This window comes from Procambarus clarkii, chromosome 26, assembly GCF_040958095.1.
Source record: "Procambarus clarkii isolate CNS0578487 chromosome 26, FALCON_Pclarkii_2.0, whole genome shotgun sequence".
Lineage (NCBI taxonomy): Eukaryota > Metazoa > Arthropoda > Malacostraca > Decapoda > Cambaridae > Procambarus > Procambarus clarkii.
The window spans coordinates 32,901,946-32,928,218 of NC_091175.1; positions in this window are offsets into that span (position 1 = coordinate 32,901,946).

The window sequence follows — 26,273 nt, forward strand, 5'->3', positions numbered from 1 at the left end:
CTGATGTTTCTTAAGATTTTCCACGCCCTTGTACTTAGATGCCTTGCTAACTTACATCTCTTATTAAACCATGGGTTTATTGTCTTCAATTCACTTTCTTTCCTTTTGGACTGGGACGAACTTGTCGTTGTTGTTGAATACCTGGGACAACAGCCTGCCTCCTTACACTTCTGCGTGATGTAGTCCATCATGTCTTGGGCCGTCTTTCCCTTGAGCTCTGTTTCCCATGTTATATCTGTTAGGAATTTCCTTTTCTCTTCATAGTTCCCCTTTCGGAATGATAACCTTTTGTTTGCTGGTCCCTTCTTTGAGTACATGAACGCTACTTCGATTAGATATTCAAACACCACTACAATGTGATCGCTCATTTCCTTGGAGACTTCGAAACCGATTTCCCTTGTGTCGGAGTCACTCAGAATGAAGACTGAGTCGAGTCTCGCTTGTTCATCGTTACCTCTCATTCTTGTGGGTCCCCCTGACATGCTGGCTTAAACGTTTCTTGTCACCACTTTCAATAGTTTAGCTCTCCATGTTTCCTTACCTCCATGCGGTTTCTAGTGTTCCCAGTCTATCCTTCCGTGATTGAAATCCCTCATGATGAGCAGATGGGATCGATTTTTACAGCCAGAAGAAGCTGCCCTCTCAAGTATAGTGTTAACTGCCAAGTTGTTTCTGTTAAACCCTTGCCTCAGTCTTCTGTCATTTGGTGGAGGTTTATATATCACTGGTACTACTACTACTACTACCCTTAATCCTCCCATCGTCAAGGTGCCTGTTATGTAGTCTTAGAATTTTGTTTCCATCAGTCATATTACATATGAATTCACTTCTTGTGCTCTTTCTAACAAGTTCACTTGCTTTGTTTGTAATTCGATCTATGTTCGAGTACATTACCTACCATTAGAATGAAACAGATTAACTACTTAATGAAACGGACAGAGAGAAAGATCTAGGAGTTGATATCACACCAAACCTGTCTCCTGAAGCCCACATAGAAAGAATAACGTCTGCGGCATATGCGAGGCTGGCTAACATCAGAACAGCCTTCAGGAACTTGTGTAAGGACTCATTCAGAATCTTGTATACCACATATGTAAGATCAATCCTGGAGTATGCGGCCCCAGCATGGAGCCCGTACCTTGTCAAGTACAAGACTAAGCTGGAAAAAGTTCAGAGGTATGCCACTAGACTAGTTCCAGTACTAAGAGGCATGAGTTACGAGGAAAGGCTGCGGGAAATGCACCTTACGACGCTGGAAGACAGAAGAGTAAGGGGAGACATGACCACAACCTACAAAATTCTCAGAGGAATTGTCAGGGCAAACAAGGATACACTGTTTAACATGGGTAGTACGCGAACAAGGGGACACAGGAGGAACCTGATCACCCTTATGAGCCACAGGGACGTTAGAAAAAACTTTTTCAGTGTCAGAGTAGTTAACAAGTGGAATGCATTAGGCAGTGATGTAGTGGAAGCTGACTCCATACACAGTTTTTTAATGTATATGTGATAGAGCCTCAGTAATATGTATACCAGTTGATTGACGGTTGAGAGGCGGGACCAAAGAACCAAAGCTAAACCCCCGCAAGCACAAATAGGTGAGTACACACTGTGTGTGTATTTACTATTTGTATATACTATTTGTATCTGCAGAATCAAGCTATTAGCCTTTGTAACCAATTTATTTTTCCTCTGTTTTGTCTACTACATATTTTTATCTTGCATTCGCACAAATCTCCAGGAAGGAGCCCGTAGCAGCTGTCTAACTCCCAGGTACCTATTTACTACTAGGTGATCAGGTGCACCTAGGTGAAAGAAACTCAGCCCATTTTGTTTCTGCCTCTGCCAGGGATCGAACCCTGGCCCTTAGGAGTACGACCCCAGAGCCCTGTCCACTCAGCCGCGAGGCCCCCCTCGCCTTGTATATGTGTTTGTACGTTTCTGTGTGGGGTGTTTGTAATTACCTAAGTGTAATTACCTAAGTGTAGTTACAGGATGAGAGCTACGCTCGTGGTGTCCCGTCTTCCCAGCACTCTTTGTCATATAACGCTTTGAAACAACTGACGGTCTTGGCTTCCACCACCTTCTCACCTAACTTGTTCCAACCGTCTACCACTCTGTTTGCGAAAGTGAATTTTCTTATATTTCTTCTGCATCTGTGTTTAGCTAGTTTAAATCTATGACCTCTTGTGCGTGGTTTCATGTGTGCGCGCGTGTGCTCGTGTGCATGCAAGCTTGCTGTCTGCAGATTTGCAACTCCCATCACTAACAATGTATGACAGTTTAACCCACTTTCAAATTATATTCACAACCCACACTTTCTGGGACCAAAATCCACCCCCGCAGGAATGTCTCGGCCGTTGGCAATAGCTTCAGAATTGCCTGCCCCATAACACTGCAATATACCAAAACGCTTTACAATTTTTACTGCCCCATGAATTAGTTCGAATCACAACGGCGATATCCCGGACCGGCCGGCAGCGGCGGTCTGCTGCCTGCCAGACATTGTGTATTGAACCCATTCCTGTGACGGCGTATCTGGGCTGAGACATTTTACCAGAGGATCGAAATATTAGGTGATCGAAGTCTTTAATAGAATTTCGATTCTTGTTTAAAGGGGATATATATTTTTTAAAAGACACCGAAGGTTTCTCTCTCTTTTCATAGAGGAATCGAAATTTTTAAAAGTGGATTGAAATTTTTATAACAAGAGAAATTTACACGAGAAATAGAAATTTATAAGACCTGTCAATATATTAATCAGGGGTTTCGGCATTTTTATAGGGAGACCGCAAAGGATAAAAGTGAGCAAACTGCTATTTGAAGAGAATCGATGCATATAAACGCATCAATTATTTGTAAAGAGATGAGAATGTTTATAACGGAGTGGAAGTGTTAATGGTAACTACCTGGCCAAGCTGGGACCTGAGAGCGTCCCTGGCCAAGCTGGGACCAGAAGGCGTACCTGGCCAAGCTGTGACCTGAGGGCGTACCTGGCCAAGCTGGGACCTGAGGGCGTACCTGGCCAAGCTGGGACCAGAAGGCGTACCTGGCCAAGCTGGGACCTGAGAGCGTACCTGGCCAAGCTGGGACCTGAGGGCGTACCTGGCCAAGCTGGGACCTGAGAGCGTCCCTGGCCAAGCTGGGACCTGAGAGCGTCCCTGGCCAAGCTGGGACCAGAAGGCGTACCTGGCCAAGCTGTGACCTGAGGGCGTACCTGGCCAAGCTGGGACCTGAGGGCGTACCTGGCCAAGCTGGGACCAGAAGGCGTACCTGGCCAAGCTGGGACCTGAGAGCGTACCTGGCCAAGCTGGGACCTGAGGGCGTACCTGGCCAAGCTGGGACCTTAGGGCGTACCTGGCCAAGCTGGGACCTGAGAGCGTCCCTGGCCAAGCTGGGACCTGAGGGCGTACCTGACCAAGCTGGGACCTGAGGGCTTAATTACCTGGCCAAGCTGAGACCCGATGGCTTACCTGGCCAAGCTGGGACCTGAGGGCTTATCTATCAGTCCTGCTCTAATGCTCCCTCTCTGTCATAAGTTATCCCGTGAAGGCTGTGTTCAGTGGACTGATCAATCGACCAGACGCAAGTAACGGATTTCTTATTCACCGAGAAATGCTTTTAATGGACAATGTCGGACAATGAGACTGAGAGCAAGTTATGTGAAATCATTATCGTTAAATATATTCGATAATTTTCATGATATTTCCATGTGCTTTACTGGTTCATGCAGAGACTACTTATGAAAAACATGAGAACTAAATGGCGTGATCAATCCTAATAATATATTAAATAAAAACATTGATTTAGAAATATTGTAACGAGCCGGACCTCGCTCCTGGTCCGGATACGATGGTACAGTGTTCGGATCTCCTTCCAGGAGTCTCAGATACAGTAATGTGGCCCGAGACGCTTTCAGTAGACAGGCATGTCTTCAGCTGCTTATTGCGTAACCTGAACGTGTCAAATGTTTCCGGATAAACGGATGTTTCGAGTCGTGAATGTGGCATCTGATATAAGCAAAAAGTACGCAAAGGGAAGCCCTGTACGAGTCCAGATCTCCACCAAATATAATCCCCTGATATCCTCCGGTTATGACCCCCCTGATCCTCAACTGCTATGACCCCTGGTCTCCACCAGCACTGACCACTGATCAGCGCCAGCTATGACCCCTGATGTTCATTTGCTATGGCATTTCACCCCACTTTATGTGACACCTGATCTGTCAGCTAAGATTCCTGTTCTCCAACTGATATAACCCATGATCTCCACCAGACATAACCCATGATCTCCACCAGATATAACCCATGATCTCCAGCAGATATAACCCATGATCTCCACGTGATATAACCCATGATCTTCACCAGATATAATCCATGATCTCTACGTGATATAACCCATGATCTCCACCAGTTATAACCCATGATCTCCACCTGATATAACCCATGATTTCCACCTGATATAACCTCATGATCTCCACCTGATATAACCCCATGATCTCCACCTGATATAATCCATGATCTCCCACCAGATATAACCCCATGATCTCCACCAGACATAACCCATGATCTCCACCAGATATAACCCACGATCTCCACCAGATATAACCCCATGATCTCCTCCAGATATAACCCATGATCTTCACTTGATATGAACTCTGATTACCACTAACTATGGCCCCCTGATCATGACTTACTATGGCCCCTGATGGCCACGTACTATGGCCCATGATTACTACTTACTATGGTCCCAGATCACCACATACTATGGCCCATGATTACCCCTTACTATGACCCCTGATGGCCATTTACTATGGCCCATGATCACCACATACTATGAACCCTGATCACCACATACTATGGCCCCTGATCACCACTTACTATGGCCCATGATCACCACATACTATGACCCCTGATCACCACTTACAAGGGCCCCTGATTAACACTTACAATGGTCCCAGATCACCACTTACTATGACCCCTAATCACCACATTCTATGGCCCATGATCACCACTTACTATGGCCCATGATCACCCCTTACTATGGCCCCTGATCACCAATTAATTTGGAGCCTGATCACTACTTACTATGGCCCCTGATCACCACTTACTATGGAACCTAATCACCCTTTACTATGGCTCGTGATCACCACACACTATGGCCCCTGAACACCACTTACTGTGGCCCTGATCACCACTTACTGTGCCCACTGATGGATACATACTATGGCCCCTGATCACCACTTACTATGGTCCACGATCACCATTACTATGGTCCATGATCACCACATACTAAGGCCCCTGATCACCACTTACTAGGGGCCCTGATCACAACTTACTATGGCCCCTGATCACCACTTTCTGTGGTCCATGATCATCACTTACTATTGCCCCTGATCACCACTTACTATGGAACTTGATCACTACTTACTATGGCCCCTGATCACCACTTACTATGGAACCTAATAACCCTTTACTATGGCCCCTGATCACCATAAACTATGGCTCCTGATCACCACTTACTATGGCCCCTGATCACCACTTACTATTGAACGTAATCACCACTTACTAAGGCCCCTGATCACTATTTACTATTGCCCATGATCACCATTTGCTATAGTCCATGATCACCACATACTATGGCCCCTGATCACCCCTTCTATGGCCCCCTGATTACCACTTACTATGGCCCCGGATCACCACTTACTATGGCCCTGGATCACCACTTACTATTGCCCCATGATCACCACATACTATGGCCCTGGATCACCACTTACTCTGGCCAATGATCACCACTTACTATGGCCCCTGATCACCACTTACTATGGCCCCTGATCACCACTTACTATGGCCCCTGATCACCACTTACTTTGGCCTCTGATCACCACTTATTATTGAACCTGATCACCACTTACTATTGACCCTGATGACCACTTACTATGGCCCCATAATCACCGCATACTGTGGCCCATGATCACCACTTACTATGGCCCCATATCACCACGTGCTATGGTCTCTGGTCACCACTTACTATGGCCCATGATCAACACTTACTATTGACCCTGATCACAACAAACTATGGCCCCTGATCACAACTTACTTTGGCCCCTGATCACCACTTATTATTGAATCTGATCACCACTTACTATTGACCCTGATGACCACTTACTATGGCCCATCATCACCACTTACTATGGCCCTTATCACCACATACCTAGGAATCTGAACCCCACTTACTATGGCCCCTGATCACCACTTACTATGGCCCCATATCACCACGTGCTATGGCCCATGATCACCATTTAGTATGGCCCCGGATCACCACTTACTATGGCCCATGTTCACCACTTACTACGGACTATGATCCCCACTTACTATGGCCCCTGATGTCTACAAGTTATGGCCCCTGATCACCACTTACTATGGCCCCTGATCACCACTTAATATTGAACCTGATCACCACTTACTATGGCCCCTGATCACCACATACTATGGCCCCTGATCACCACTTACTGTGGCCCCTGATAGCCTGTTACTATGGCCCATGATCACCACTTACTATGGCCCATCATCACCACTTACTATTGACCCTGATCACCACATAATATGGTCCCTGATCACCAATTATTATGGCCCATAATCACCACTTACTGTAGCCCCTGATCACAACTTACTATGGTCACTGATCATCACATACAATGGTCCCATGATGTCCACTTATTATGGCCCAGATGGCCACTTAGAATGGCCCTTGATCACCACTTACTATGGCCCCCTTATCACTATTTACTATGGCCCCTAATCACCACTTACTATGGCCCATAATGTCCTCTGGTAATGGCCCCTGATGGAAACTTATTTTGGCACCAGATGGCCATTTACTATGGCCCCCTGATGGCCACTTACCATGGTACATGATCAACATTTACTATAGCTCCTGATAGCCACATACTATGGCCCCTGATTACAACTTACTATGGCCCCCGATCACCACTTTTTATGGTACTTGATCACCAATTACTATGGTACCTGATCACCATTTACTATGGCCCCTGATGTCTACTGGTTATTGCCCCTGATAGCCACCAACTATGGCCCCTGATCACCACTTTCTATGGCCCCTGATCGCCATTTACGATGATCCCTGATGGCCACCTACTATGGCCCTTGATCACCACTTACCATCTCTCCTGATCACCACTTACTTTGGTTCCTGATGGCCACATACTATGGCCCCTGATCACACTTACAGTGGTCCCTGGTGGCCACTTACTATGGTCCCTGATCACCACTTACTATGGTCCCTAATGGCCACTTACTATGACCCCTGATCCTCACCTGCTATGACCCCTGGTCTTCACCTGCACTGACCACTGATCTCTGCCAGCTACGACCTCTGATGTCCATTTGCTATGGCACTTCATCTCAACCTTATGTGACACCTGATCTGTCAGCTAAGACTCCTGATCCACCAGATATAACCCATGATCTCCACCAGACATAACCAATGATCTCCACCAGATATAACCCATGATCTCCACCAGATGTAACCCATGATATCCACCAGATATAACCCATGATCTACACAAGATATAACTCATGATCTCCACCAGATATAACCCAATGATATCCACCTGATATAACCCATGATCTCCACCAGATATAACCCATTTTCTCTATCAGATAAAACCTATCATCTCCACCAGACATAACCCATGATCTCCACCAGATATAACCCATAATCTCCACCAGATATAACCCCATTATCTTCACAAGATATAACCCATTATCTCCACCAGATATATCCAAATGATCTCCACCAGATATAACCCATGATACCCACCAGATATAACCCATGATCTCCACCAGACATAACCCATGATCTCCACCAGACATAACCCATGATCTCCACCAGATATGAGCTCTGATCACCACTTACTATGGCCCACGATCACCACTAACTAAGGCCCCTTGATCACCATTTACTATGGCTCATGATCACCACTTACTATGGCCCCTGATCACCACTTACTATGGCCCATGATCACCACTTAGTATGAGCCCTGGTCACCACTTTCTGTGGCCCCTGATCACTACTTACTATAGCCCCTGATCACCACTTCCTTTGGCCCTTGATCACCACTTACAATGGCTCCTGATATCCACTTACTATGGCCCCTGATGGCAACTTACTATGGCTCCTAATCATCACATACTATGGCCCTTGGTAACCAGTTACTGTGTCCGCGGATGGCCATTTACTATATCCCCTGATCACCACACACTATGGCCCTTGATCACCACATACAATGGCCCTTGATCACCATTTACTATGTCCACTGATCACCACTTACTATGGCAACTGATCACCACTTAATATGGCGCCTGATTACCACTTACTATGTCCAATGATCACCACTTACTATGGCCCATGACCACACCTTACTGTGGCCCATGATCACAACATAATATGGCCCTTGATCACCACTTACTATGGAACCTGATAACTACTTACTATTGCCCCTGATCACCACTTACTATAAAACCTAATCACCCCCTTACTATGACCCCTGATCACCACATACTATGGTCCCTGATCACCACATACTATGGCCTCTGATCACTACCTACTATGGGCCCTGACCACCACTTACTCTGGCCCCTGATCATCCCTTACTATAGCCCCTGATCACCACTTATTATGGCCCTTGATCACCACTTACTATGACCCCTGATCACCACTTACTAGGCCCCTGATCACCACTTACTATGGCCCCTGATCACCACTTACTGTGGCCCCTGATAACCACTTACTATGGCCCCTGATGACCACTTAATATGGCCGCAGAGCACTACATACTATGGATCTTGATCACCACTTACTGTGGCCACTGACGGCCATTTACTATAGCCCATGATCACCAGATACTATGGCCACTGATCACTATATACAATCGCCCCTGATCACCACAGACTATGGCCTCTGATCACCACTTACTATGGGCCATGATCACCACTTACTATTGCCCCTGATCATCACTTACTATAGCCCTTGATCACCACTAACTATAGCCACTGATCACCACTTACTAGGCCCATGATCACCACTAACTATGTCCCATGATCACCACTTACTATGGCCCTTGATCTTCCCATACTATGGCCCCTGATCACCACTTACTATGGCCCCTGACCACCACTTACTATGTACCATGATCACCACCTACTATTGCCCATGATCACACCTTAGTATGGGCCATGATCACCACTTACTATGGCCCCTGATCACCACTTACTATGGCACCTGATCACCACTTACAATGGCCCATGGTAACCACTTACTATGGCCCCAGATCACCACATACTATGGCCCTGATCACTACTTACTGTGGCCATTGATCACCACGTACTATGGCCCATGATCACCACTTACTATAGAACCTGATCACCACTTACTATAGAACCTGATCACCACTTACTATGTCCCTTGATAGCCACTTACTATTGACCATGATGATCGCTTTCAATGGCCCTTGATCACCACTTACTATGGCTCCAGATCACCACTTACTATGGCCCATGATCACCACTTAATATAGCCCCTGATCACCACATACTATGGTAACTGATCACCCCATACAATGATCCTTTGATGTCCATTTATTATGGGCCTGATTGCCACTTAGTATGGCCCTTGATCACCACTTACTATGGCCCCTGATCCCCACTTACTATGGTCCCTAATGTCCACTGGTAATGGCCCCTGATGGCACTTATTATTATGGCCCCTGATGGTCATTTACTATGGCCCCCAGATGGCCACGTACTATTGTACATGATCACCACATACTATGTCCCCTGATGTCCACTGGTTGTGGCCCCTGACACCCACTTACTATGGCCCCTGATCACCACCTACTATGGCCCCTGATCACCACTTACTCTCGCCCCTGATCACCACTTACTATGGTCCCTGATGAACACTTACTATGAACCCTGATCCTCACCTGCTATGACCCCTGGTCTCCACCAACACTGACCACTGATCTCCGGCAGATATGACCCCTGATGTCCACCTGATATAACCCATGATCTACACCAAATACAACCTATGATCTCCACCTGATATAACCCTTGATCTTCATCTGATATAACTCATAATCTCCACAAGATATAACCCATGATCTCCAACTGATACAACCCATGATCTCCACCGGATATAGCCCATGATCTCCTCCAGATATAACCTTTTGATCTCCACCAGATATAACCCATGATCTCCACCAGATATAACTCCATGATCTCCGCCATATATAACCCATGATCTCCACCAGATATAACCCATGATCTCCACTAGATTTAACCCATGATCTCCACCAGATGTATCCTATTATCTCCACCAGATATAACCCATGATCTCCATCAGATATAACCCATGATCTCCACCATATATAACCCATGATCTCCACCATATATAACCCATGATCTCCACCAGATATATCCTATTATCTCCACCAGATATAACCCATGATCTCCATCAGATATAACCCATGATCTCCACCAGATATAACCCATGATCTCCACCATATATAACCCATGATCTCCACCAGATATAACCCATGATCTCCACTAGATGTAACCCATGATCTCCACCAGATATATCCTATTATCTCCACCAGATATAACCCATGATCTCCACCATATATAACCCATGATCTCCACCAGATATAACCCATGATCTCCACCATATATAACCCATGATCTCCACCTGACATGAATTCTGATTACCACTTAATATTGCCCCTAATCACCACATAGAGTGGCCCCTGATCACCACATACTATGGTCCCTGATCACCACTTAATATGGCCCCTGATGGACATTTACTATAGCCCCTGATCACCACATACTCATACATACACATACATACACAACTCATAATCTCCACTAGATATAACCCATGATCTCCTCCAGATATAACCTTTTGATCTCCACCAGATATAACCCATGATCTCCACCAGATATAAACCATGATATCCACCAGATATAACCCATGATCTCCACCAGATATAACCCATGATATCCACCAGATATAACCCATGATCTCCACCAGATGTAACCCTTGATCTCCACCAGATATAACCCATTATCTCCACCAGATATAACCCATGATATCCACCAGATATAACCCATGATATCCACCAGATATAACCCATGATCTCCACCAGATGTAACCCATGATCTCCACCAGATATAACCCATGATCTACACCAGATATAACTCCATGGTCTCCGCCTTTACAGGCGGTTCACAAGTGGATGAATGGACATAACAAGGGGGATATTAATAGGGTATTAAAAGTATCAACACAAGACAGAACACGAAACAATGGGTATAAATTGGATAAGTTTAGATTTAGGAAAGACTTGGGTAAATACTGGTTCGGTTGTTGATTTGTGGAACCAATTACCGCGTAACGTGGAGGAGGTGGGATCCCTCGATTGTTTCAAGCGCGGGTTGGACAAGTATATGAGTGGGATTGGGTGGTTATAGATAGGAGCTGCCTCGTATGGGCCAATAGGCCTTCTGCAGTTACCTTTGTTCTTATGTTATTATGTTCATACTATGGGCCTTGATCACCACATACTATGGCCCCTGATCATCACTTACTATGGCCCATGATCTCCACTTACTCTGGCCCCTGATCACCACTTAGAATGGCCCCTGATCACCAATTATTATGTCCCATGATCACCACTTACTATGGCCCCTGATTACCACTTACTATGGAACCTGATCACTACTTACTATGGTCCCTGATCACCACTTACTATGGAACCTAATCAGCTCTTAATATGGCCCCTGATCACCACTTATTGTGGCCCCTGATAGCCACATAATATTACCCCTGATCACCACTTACTGTAGCCCGTAATGGCCACTTACTATGGCGTATGATCACCACTTTCTATGGCCCATGATCACTGGCTATGGCCCATGATCATGCCTTACTATGACATATAATTACCACTTACTATGGCCCCTAATCACCACTTACTACGGCCCACTGATCCCCAATTTCTTTGGCACATGATCACCACTTGATATGGCCCCTGATCACCATTTACTATGGCCCCTTATGGCAACTTTCTATGGCTTCTGATCACCACTTACTGTGGCCCATGACCACCACTTACTATGGCCAGTGATGTCTACTGGTTATGGCTCCTGATTGCCATTTATTATGGAACCTGATCACCACTTACTATGTCCCCTGATCACCACTTACTATAGCCTCTGATCGCCACTTCCTATGGCCCCCTGATCACCACTTACTATGGCCCATGATCAAAACGTACTATGGCCCATGATCACCACTTACTATTGCCAGTGATCACCACTTACTATTGCCCCTGATCACCACTTACTATGGAACCTGATCACTACTTACTATTCCCCTGATCACCACATACTATTGAACCTAATCACCACTTACTATGGCCCTCTGATCACCACATACTATGGCCCCTGATCACCCTCTACTGTGGCCCCTGATCAACGCTTACTACAGCCCCTGATCACCACTTACTTTGGCACATGATCACCACTTACTATGGCCCCTGATCACCACTTACTATGGAACCTGATCACCACTTACTATGTCCCCTGATCACCACTTACTATATCCCCTGATCACCACTTACTATGGAAACTAATCACCACCCACTACGACCCCCTAAGCACCACATACTATGGCCCCTGATCACCACCTACTGTGGCCCCTGATGGCCACATACTATGGCCCTTGATCACCACTTACTATGGCCCCTAATCACCACTTACTACGGCCCCCTGATCACCAATTTCTTTGGCACATGATCACCACTTGATATGGCCCCTGAAGACCATTTACTATGGCCACTTTCTACGGTTTCTGATCACCACTTACTATGGCCCGTGACCACCACTTTCTATGGCCCCTGATGACCACTGGTTATGGCCCCTGATCGCCACTTATTATGGAACCTGATCACTACTTACTATGGTCTCTGATCACCATTTACTATGGCCTCTGATTACCACTTACTATGGCCTCTGATCACCACTTACTATGGCCCATGATCATCACTTACTATGGCCCATGATCACCACTTACTATGGCCCCTGATCGCCGCATACTATGGCCCCTGATCACCATTTACAATGGAAACTGATCACCACTTACTATGTCCCCTGATCACCACATACTATGGAAACTAATCACCACTTACTATGGCCCCTGATCAACGCTTACTACGGCCCCTGATCACCACTTACTTTGGCACATGATCACCACTTACTATGGCCACTGATCACCATTTACTATGGCCATTTATGGCCACTTTCTATGGCCACTGATCACCAATTTCAATGGCACATGATGTTCACTGGTTATGGCCCCTGACCGCCACTTATTATGGAACCTGATCACCACTTACTATGGCTCCTGATCACCACTTACTATGGCCTCTGATCGATACTTACTATGGCCCCTAATCACCACATACTATGGGCCATGATCATAACTTATTATGGCACATGATCACCACATACAATGATCCCACAATGTCCATCTATTATGTGGCTTATTGCCAATTAGTATGGCGCTTGATCACCACTTACTATGGCCCCTGATCACCACTTACTATTGCCCCTAATGTCTACTGGTAATGGCCCCGGATGGCCCCTTATTACGGCCCCTGATCACCATTTATTATTGTTCCTGATGGCCACTGGTTATTGCCCCTGATGGCCACTTACTATGGACCCTCATCACCATTTACTATGACCCCCGATGGCCACTTACTATAGCCCCTGATTACCACTTACTATGGTCCCTGATCACCACCTACTATGACCCCTGATCAACACTTACTATGGTCCCTGCAGGTCACTTACTATGGCCCCTGATCACCACTTACTATGGTCCCTGATGGCCACTAACTATGACCCCTGATCCTCACCTGCCATGACCCCTGGTCTCCATCAGCACTGACCATTGATCTCCGCCAGATATGACCCCTGATCTCCACCTTATATAACCCATGATCTCCACCAGACATAACCCATGATCTCCTCCAGATATAACCCATTTTCACCACGAGATATAACCCAATGATCTCCACCTGATATAACCCATGATCTCCACCAGACAAAACCCCATGATCTCCGCCTGATATATCCCATGATCTCCGCCTGATATATCCCATGATCTCCACCAGATATAACCCATGATTTCCACCATATATAATCAATGATGATCGTCCAAATAAAACCCATGATCTCGACCAGATATAACCCAATGATCTCCACTTGATATAACCTATGATCTCGACCTGATATATCTCCATGATCTCCACCTGATATAACCCATGATCTCCACCAGATATAATCCATGATCTCCACCAGATATAACCCATAATCTCCACCAGATATAACCCCATGATCTCCACCAGATATAACCCATGATCTCCACCAGATATAACCCATGATCTCCACCAGATATAACCCCATGATCTCCACCAGATATAATCCATGATCTCCACCAGATATGAACTCTAAACACCACTTACTATTGCCCCTGATCACCACTTAATATGTCCTCTGATAACTATGGCCCTCAAGAGCCACTTATTATGGCTCCTGATCACAACTTTCTATGGCCCCTGATCACCACTTACTATGGCCCCTGATCACTTCTTGCTATGGCCCCTGATCACCACTTACTATGGCCCCTGATCACCACTTACTATGGCTCATGATCATGACATACTATGGCCCATGATCACCACTTACTCTGACCCATGATTATAATTTAATATGGCTAATAATTACCACTTAAAATGGCCCCTGATCACTACTTATTGTTAGCCATGATCACCACTTACTATGTCCCCTGATCACCACTTGCTGTTGCACCAGATCACCACTTACTATGGTCCCTGATGGCCACTTACTATGTCCCCTGATCAAAATTTACTAAGGCCAATTATCACCACTTAATATGTCCCCTGATCACCACTTACTATGGCCCCTGATCACAACTTACTTTGGCCCATGACCACCACAAACAATGGCCCTCTGATCTCCACTTACTGCGGGTCATGATCACCACTTACAATGGCCCTTGATCACCACTTACTGTGGCCCCACATCCCCACCTTCTATGGTCCCTGATGGTCACTTACTACGGCCTCTGATCCCCATTTTCTATTCCCCCTGATCACTACTTACTATAGCCCCCTGATCACTACTTAATATGGCCCCTAATCACCACTTACTGTGGCCCCTGATCACCACTTACTATGGCCCCTGGTGGCTACTTACTATGGCTCATGATGACAACTTACTATGGCCCCTGATCACTACATACTATGGCCCCTGATCACCACTTAATGTGGCCCCTAATGGACTCTTACTATTTCCCCTGATCAAAACATACTATGGCCCCCCGATCACCACATATTTTGGCACCTGATCACCACATACTATGGCCCTCTGATCACCACATATTTTGGCCCCTGATCACCACTTACTAATGCCCCTGATCACCACTTACTATTGCCCCTGATCACCACTTACTATAGCCCCTGATCACTACTAACTACGGCCCCTGATCACCACTTACTATGGCTCATGATCATCACTTACTATTGCCCATGATCAAAACTTATTATGGCCCATGATCTCTACTTTCTATGGCCCCTGATCACCATATACTATAGCCCCTGATCATCACTTAGTATGGAACCTGATCACCACTTACTATGGCCCCTAATCATCACTTGCTATGAAACATAATCACCACTTACTAAGGCCTCTGATCACCATATACTCTGGCCCCTGATCACCACTTGCTATGGCCCCCTGATTATAAATTACTATGGCCCCTGATCACCACTTACTATGGCCCCAGATCACCACTTACTATGGCCCATGACCACCAGTTACTATGGCCCCTGATCACCACTTACTATAGCCCATGATCACCACTTACTATGGCCCCTGATGTTCACTGGTTATGGCCAATGATCATCACTTACTATGGCCCATGATCACCACTTACTATGGCCCAAGATCACCACTTACTATGGCCCCTGATCACCACATTCTATGGCCCCTGATCACCACTTACTATGGAACCTGATCACCACTTACTATGTCCCCTGATCACCACTTACTATGTCCCCTGATCACCACATACTATGGCCCCTGATCACCACCTACTGTGGCCCCTGATGGCCACATACTATGGCCCTTGATCACCACTTACTATTCCCCCTAATCACCACTTACTACTGCCCACTGATCACCAATTTCTTTGGCACATGATCACCACTTGATATGGCCCTGATCACCATTTACTATGGCCCCTTATGGCCACTTTCTATGGCTTCTGATCACCAGTTACTATGGCCCATGACCACCACTTACTATGGCCCCTGATGTCCACTGTTTATGGCCCCTAATTGTCATTTATTATTGAACCTGATCACCACTTACTATGGCCCATGATCACCACTTACTATGGCTCGTGATCACCACTTACTATGGCCCCTGATCGCAAAATACTTTGGCCCCTGATCACCCTTTACTATGGAACCTGATCACCAATTACTATGTCCCCTGATCACCACATACTATTGAACCTAATCACCACTTACTATGGACCCCTGATCACCACATACTATGGCCCCTGATAACCACTTACTGTGGCCCCTGATCAACGCTTACTACGGCCCCTGATCACCACTTACTTTGGCACATGATCACCAATTACTATGGCCCCTGATCACCATTTACTATGGCCACTTATTGCCACTTTCTATGGCCCCTGATCACCACTTACAATGGCCCATGACCACCACTTATTATGGCCCGTGATGTCCACTGGTTATGGCCCCTGATCACCACTTATTATGGAACCTGATCACCACTTACTATGGCCTCTGATCACCACTTACTATGGCCTCCGATCACAACTTACTATTGCCCCTGATCACCAATTACTATGGTCCATGATCATCACTTACTATGGCCCATGATCACCACTTACTATGACCCCTGATCACCACATACTATGGCCCTTGATCACCACGTACTATGGAACCTGATCACCACTTACTATGGCCCCTGATCACAACTTATTATGGCCTCTGGTCACCTCTTACTATGGCCCCTGATCACCAATTACTGTGGCCCATGATCATCACTTGCTATAGCACATAACTAACACTTACTATGGCCTATGATCATCACTTACTATGGCCCCTGATCACACACACTATGGTCCCTGATCACCACTTTCTATGGTTTCTGATCACTACTTACTATGGCCCATGAGCACCCCTTACTATGGCTCCTAATGTCCACTGGTTATGGCCCTTGATCGCCACTTATTATGGAACCTGATCACTTCTTACTATGGCCCCTGATCACCATTTACTATGGCCTCTGATCACCACTTACTATGGCCCCTGATCACCATTTACTATGGCCCATGATCATCACTTACTATGGCCCATGATCACCACTTACTATGGTCCATGATCACCACTTACTATGGCCCCTGATCGCCGCAAACTATGGCCCCTGATCACCATTTACAATGGAACCTGATCACCACTTACTATGTCCCCTGATCACCACATACTATGGAAACTAATCACCACTAACTATGGCCCCTGATCACCGCTTACTAGTGCCCCTGATCATCACTTACTTTGGCACATGATCACCACTTACTATGGCCCCTGATCACCATTTACTATTGACACTAATGGCCACTTTCTATGGCCACTGATCACCAATTACAATGGCCCATGATGTCCACTAGTTATGGCCCCTGACCGCCAGTTATTATGGAACCTGATCACCACTTATTATGGCCCCTGATCACCACTTACTAAGGCCTCTGATCAATACTTACTATGGCCCCTGATCACCAATTACTATGGACCATGATCATCACTTATTATGGCACATGATCACCACTTACTATGGACCATGATCACCACTTACTATGGCCCCTGATCACCACATACTATGGTCCCTGATCACCACTTACTATGGAACCTGATCACCACTTACAATGTCCCCTGATCACCACTTACTATGGAACCTAATCACCACTTACTATGGCCCCCTTATTACCACATATTACGTCCCTTGATCACCACTTACTGTGGCCCCTGATGGCCACATACTACGGCCCCTGATCACCACTTACTGTGGCAATGATCACCACTTACTATAGTCCCCTGATAACTACTTAATGTGGCCCCTGATCACCACTTACTGCGCCCCTGATCACCACTTACTATGGCCCCTGGTGGCTACTAACTATAGCTCCTGATGGCAACTTACTATGGCCCCTGTTCACTACATACTATGGCCCCTGATCACCACTTACTGTGGCCCCAGATGGCCTCTTCCTTTTGCCCCTGATCACCACATACTACGACCCCCTGATCACCACATACTTTGGCCCATGATCACCAGTTACTATGGCCCCTGATCACCACTTATTATGCACCATGATCACCACTTACTGTGGCCCTTGATGTCCACTAGTTATGGCCCATGATCATCACTTACTATGGCCCATACTCACCACGTACTATGGCCCCTGATCACCACTAACTACAGCCCTTCATCACCACTTACTATGGCCCATGATTATCACTTGCTATGGCCCATGATCAAAACCTACTATGGCCCATGATCACCACGTACTATGGCCCCTGATCACCACATACTATGGCCCTGATCCTCACTTAGTATGAAACCTGATCACCACTTACTATGACCCCTGATCATCACTTGCTATGGAACCTAATCACCACTTACTTTAGCCCCTGATCACCACATACTATGGCCCCTGATCACCACTTACTGTGGCTTATGATCACCACTTACTATGGCCCCTGATCACATCTTTCTATGGCCCCTGATCACCACTTATTATGGACCACGATCAACACTTACTGTGGCCCTTGATGTCCACTGGTTATGGCCCATGATCATCACTTACTATGGTCCATGCTCACCACTTACTATGGCCTCTGATCACTACTTATTATGGAACATGATCACCACTTACTATGTCCCCTGATCACCTCATACTATGGAAACTAATCCCCACTTACTATGGTCCCTGATCACTAAATACTATGGCCCTTGATCACTACGTAGCGTGGCCCCTGATGGCTACATACTACGGCCCCTGATCACCCCTTACTAAGGCCCCTGATCACCACATACCACGGCCCCCTGATCACCAATTTCTTTGGCTCATGACCACCACTTACTATGGCCCCTGATGTCCACTGGTTATGGCCCCTCATCGCCATTTATTATGGCCTCTGATCACCTCTTACTATGGCCCCTGATCACCACTTACTATAGCCCATGACCACCACTTACTATGGCCCGTGATCACCACTTACAATGGCCCCTGATCGCAAAATACTTTAGCCCCTGTTCACCACCTACTATGGAACCTGATCACCACTTACTATGGCCCCTGATCACCACTTACTATGGCCCATGATCATCACTTACTATGACCCATGATCACCACTTACTATGGCCCATGATCACCACTTACTATGGCCCCTGATCACCATTTACAATGGAACCTGATCACCACTTACTATGTCCCCTAATCACCACATTCCATGGAAACTAATCACCACTTTCTATGACCCCCTGATCACCACATACTATGGCCCCTGATCACCGCTTACTACGGCCCCTGATCACCACTTACTTTGGAACATGATCACCAATTACTATGGCCCCTGATCACCATTTACTATGGCCACCTATGGTCACTTTCTATGGCCACTGATCACCAATTAAAATGGCCCATGATGTCCTCTGGTTATGGCCCCTGATCGCCACTTATTATGGAACCTGATCACCACTTACTATGGCCCCTTATCACCACTTACTATGGCCAATGATCATCACTTATTATGGCGCATGATCACGACTTACTATGGCACATGATCACCACTTACTATGGACCATGATCACCACTTACTATGGCCCCTGATCACCACTAACTATGGAACCTGATCACCACTTACTATGTCCCCTGATCACCACTTACTATGGAACCTAATCACCACTTATTATGGCCCCCTTATTACCACACACTATGGCCCTTGATCACCACTTACTGTGGCCCCTGATGGCCAAATTCTACGGCCCCTGATCACCACTTACTGTAGCCCTGATCACCACTTACTATAGACCCATGATAACCACTTAATATGGCCCCTGTTCACCACTTACTGTAGCCCCTGATCACCACTTACTATGGCCCCTGGTGGCTACTTACTATAGCTCCTGATGGCAACTTACTATGGACCCAGATCACTACATACTATGGCCCCTGATCAATACTTACTGTGGCCCCAGATGGCCTCTTACTATTGCCCCTGATCACCACTTACTATGGCCCCTGATCACCACTAACTACGGCCCTTGATCACCACTTACTATGCCCCATGATCATCACTTGCAATGGCCCATGATCAAAATTTACTATGGCCCATGATCACCACATACTATGGCCCCTGATCACAACTTAGTATGGAACTTGATCACCACTTACTATGACCCCTGATCATCACTTGCTATGAAACCTAATCACCACTTACTATAGCCCCTGATCACCACATACTATGGCCCCTGATCACCACTTACTATGGCCTATGATCACCACTTACTATGTCCCTGATCACTACATACTATTGCTCCTGATCACAACTTTCTATGGCCCCTGATCACCACTTATTATTGCCCCAGATCACCACTTAATATGGCCCATGATCACCAGTTACTATGGACCATGATCACCACTTACTATGGCCCCTGATGTCCACTGGTTATTGCCCATGATCATCACTTACTAAGGCCCATGCTCACCACTTACTATGGCCTCTGATCACCACTTACTATGGAACCTGATCACCACTTCCTATGTCCCCTGATCACCTCATACTATGGAAACTAATCACCACTGACTATGGCCCCTGATCACTACATACTATGGCCCCTGATCACACTTATTGTGGCCCCCGATGGCCACATACTATTACCCCTGATCACCCCTTTCTAAGGCCCCTGATCACCACTTACTACGGCCCATTGATCACCACTTACTTTGGCACATGTTCACCACTTACTGTGGCCCCTGATCACCATTTATTATGGCATCTTATGGCCACTTTCTATGGCTTCTGATCACCCCTTACTATGGCCCATGACCACTACTTACTAGGGCCCTGATATGCACTGGTTATGGTCCCTGATCGGCTCTTATTATGGAACCTGATCACCGCTTACTATGGCCTCTGATCACCACATACTATGGAAACTAATCACCACTTACTATGGCCCCCTGATCACCACATACTATGGACACTGATCACCGGTTACTACGGCCCCTGATCACCTCTTACTTTGGCACGTGATCACCACTTACTATGGCCTTTGATCACCATTTACTATGGCTACTTATGGCCACTGATCACCAATTACAATGGCCCATGATCTCCACTGGTTAAGGCCCCTGATCGCCACTTATAATGGAACCTGATCACCACTTACTATGGCCCCTGATCACCACTTACTATGGCCCATGATCATCACTTATTATGACACACGATCACCACTTACTATGGCCCATGATCACCACTTACTATGGACCATGATCACCACTTACTATGGCCCCTAATCACCACATACTATGGCCCCTGATCGCCACTTACTATGCAACCTGATAACCCCTTACTATGTCCCCTGATCACCACTTACTATGGAACCTAATCACCACTTACTATGTCCCCCTTATTACCACATACTATGGCCCTTGATCACCACTTACTGTGGCCCCTGATGGCCACCTACTACGGGCCCTGATCACCACTTACTGTGGCCCTGATCACCACTTACTATAGCCCCCTGATAACCACCTATTATGGCCCCTGATCACCATTTACTCTGGCCCCTGATCACCACTTACTAAAGCCTCTGGTGGCTACTTACTATAGCTCCTGATGGCAACTTACTATGGCCCCTGATCACTACATACTATGGCGCCTGATCACCACTTACTGTGGCCACAGATGGCCTCTTACTATTGCCCCTGATCACCACATACTACGGCCCCCTCATCACCACATACTTTGGCCCCTGATCACCACTTACTATTGCCCCTGATCACCACTTACTATGGCCCTTAATCACCACTAACTACGACCCTCGATCACCACTAACTATGGCCCATGATCATCACTTGCAATGGCCCATGATCAAAACTTACTATGGCCAATGATCACCATATACTATGGCCCCTGATCACCATATACTATGGCCCCTGATCACCACTTAGTATGGAACCTGATCACCACTTACTATGACCCCTGATCATCACTTGCTATGGAACCTAATCACTACTTACTATAGCCCTTTATCACCACATACTATGACCCCTGATCACCACTTACTCTGGCTTATGATCACCACTTACTATGGCCCCAGATCACTACATACTATGGCCCTTGATGACAACATTCAATGGCTCTTGATCACCACTTACTATGGCCCCAGATCACCAATTACTATTGCCCATGATTACCAGTTACTATGGCCCCTGATCACCACTTACTATGGACCATGATCACCACTTACTATGGCCCCTGATGTCCACTGGTTATGGGCCATTATCATCACTTTTTATTGCCCATGCTCACCACTTACTATGGAACCTGATCACCACTTACTATGTCCCCTGATCACCTCATACTATGAAAACTAATCACCACTTACTATGGCCCCTGATCATCACATACTATGGCCTCTGATCACCACTTACTATGGAACCTGATCACCACTTACTATGTCCCCTGTTCACCTCATACTATGGAATCTAATCATCACTTACTATGGCCCCTGATGTCCACTGGTTATGGCCCATGATCATCACATACTATGGCCCCTGATCACCACTTACTATGGCCCATGATCATCACTTATTATGACACACGATCACCACTTACTATGGCCCATGATCACCACTTACTATGGACCATGATCACCACTTACTATGGCCCCTAATCACCACATACTATGGCCCCTGATCGCCACTTACTATGCAACCTGATAACCCCTTACTATGTCCCCTGATCACCACTTACTATGGAACCTAATCACCACTTACTATGTCCCCCTTATTACCACATACTATGGCCCTTGATCACCACTTACTGTGGCCCCTGATGGCCACCTACTACGGGCCCTGATCACCACTTACTGTGGCCCTGATCACCACTTACTATAGCCCCCTGATAACCACCTATTATGGCCCCTGATCACCATTTACTCTGGCCCCTGATCACCACTTACTAAAGCCTCTGGTGGCTACTTACTATAGCTCCTGATGGCAACTTACTATGGCCCCTGATCACTACATACTATGGCGCCTGATCACCACTTACTGTGGCCACAGATGGCCTCTTACTATTGCCCCTGATCACCACATACTACGGCCCCCTCATCACCACATACTTTGGCCCCTGATCACCACTTACTATTGCCCCTGATCACCACTTACTATGGCCCTTAATCACCACTAACTACGACCCTCGATCACCACTAACTATGGCCCATGATCATCACTTGCAATGGCCCATGATCAAAACTTACTATGGCCAATGATCACCATATACTATGGCCCCTGATCACCATATACTATGGCCCCTGATCACCACTTAGTATGGAACCTGATCACCACTTACTATGACCCCTGATCATCACTTGCTATGGAACCTAATCACTACTTACTATAGCCCTTGATCACCACATACTATGACCCCTGATCACCACTTACTCTGGCTTATGATCACCACTTACTATGGCCCCAGATCACTACATACTATGGCCCTTGATGACAACATTCAATGGCTCTTGATCACCACTTACTATGGCCCCAGATCACCAATTACTATTGGCCATGATTACCAGTTACTATGGCCCCTGATCACCACTTACTATGGACCATGATCACCACTTACTATGGCCCCTGATGTCCACTGGTTATGGGCCATGATCATCACTTTTTATTGCCCATGCTCACCACTTACTATGGAACCTGATCACCACTTACTATGTCCCCTGATCACCTCATACTATGAAAACTAATCACCACTTACTATGGCCCCTGATCATCACATACTATGGCCTCTGATCACCACTTACTATGGAACCTGATCACCACTTACTATGTCCCCTGTTCACCTCATACTATGGAATCTAATCATCACTTACTATGGCCCCTGATGTCCACTGGTTATGGCCCATGATCATCACATACTATGGCCCCTGACCACCACTTACTGTGGCCCCTGATCACCACTTACTACGGCCCCCTGATCACCACTTAATTTGGCACATGATCACTACTAACTATGGCCCCTGATCACCATTTTCTATGGCATCTTATGGCCACTTTCTATGGCTTCTGATCACCACTTACAACGGACCATGACCACCACTTACTATGGCCCCTGATGTCCACTGGTTATGGCCCCAGATCGCCACTTATTATGGAACCTGATCACCACTTACTTTGGCACATGATCACCACTTACTATGACCTCTGATCACCATTTAGAATGGCCACTTATGGCCGTTTTCTATGGTCCCAGATCACCACTTACTATGGCCCCTGATCACCCCTTACTACGGCCCATGATCATCACTTACTATGGCACATGATCACCACTTTCTATGGCCCATGATCACCACTTACTATGACCCCTGATCACCACATACTATGGCCCCTGATCACCACTTACTATGGAACCTAATCACCACTTACTATGGCCCTCTTATCACCACATACTATTGCCCTTGATTACCACTTACTACGGCCCCTGATCACCACTTACTACTGCCCCTGATCACCACTGTCTATGGTCCCTAATTACCTCCTACTATGTAACATGATCACCACTTACTATGGCCCCTGATCACCATTTACTATGGCCCTTTATGGCCACTTTCTATGGCCCTGGAGCACCATTTACTATTACCCCTGATGACCACTTACTATGGCGCCTGATCACCACTCACTATGGCCTATGATCACCACTTACTATAGCCCCTGATCAACACTTACATAATATGGCCCCCGATTACCACTTACTGTGGCCCTTGATGGCCACATACTATGGCCCCTGATCACCACTTAATATGGCCCCTGATCACTACTTACTATGGTTCCTGATCACCACTTAATAGGGCACATGATCACCACTTACTAGTACCCCTGAACACCCTTAACTATGGCCCTTTAAACCACTTTCTATTGCCCATTATGGCCACTTTTTATGGTCCCTGATCACCATTTACTATTACCCATAGTGGCCACTTACTATGGCCCCTGATCACAACTTACTATGGCCCATGATCACCATTTACTATGGCCCCTGATCACCTCTTACTAAGGCCAATGATCACCACTTACTATGGCCCCGGATGTCCAATGGTTATGGCCCCTGATCGCCACTTATTATGGAACCTGATCACCACTTACTATGGCCCCTGATCACCACTTTCTATGGCCCATGATCATCACTTACTATGGCCTTTGATCACCACTTACTATGGCCCATGATCACCACTTACTATGACCCCTGATCACCACATACGATGGCCCCTGATCACCAATTGCTATGGAACCTGATCACCATTTACTGTGTCCCATGATCACCACTTACTATGGAACCTAATCACCACTTTCTTTTGACCTCTGATCACCACATACTATGGCCCTTGATCATCACACTGTGGCCACTGATGGCTACATACTATGGCCCCTGATCACCCCTTATTATGGCACATGATCACCACTAATTATGGCCCCTGATCACCATTTAATATGGCCCCTTATGGCCACTTTCTATGGCCCCTGATCACCATTTACTATGGCCCATGATCACCACTTTCTATGGCGCCTGATGTCCACTGGTTATGGCCCCTGATCACCACTTATTGTGGAACCACTTACTAGTGCCCCTGATCACCATATAGTATGGCACCTTTTGGCCACTTTCTATGGCCCCTGATCAACATTTGCTGTTACCCCTGATCACCACTTACTATGGTCCCTTTTGGCCACTTACTATGGCCCCTGATCACCATTTACTATTGCGCCTGATC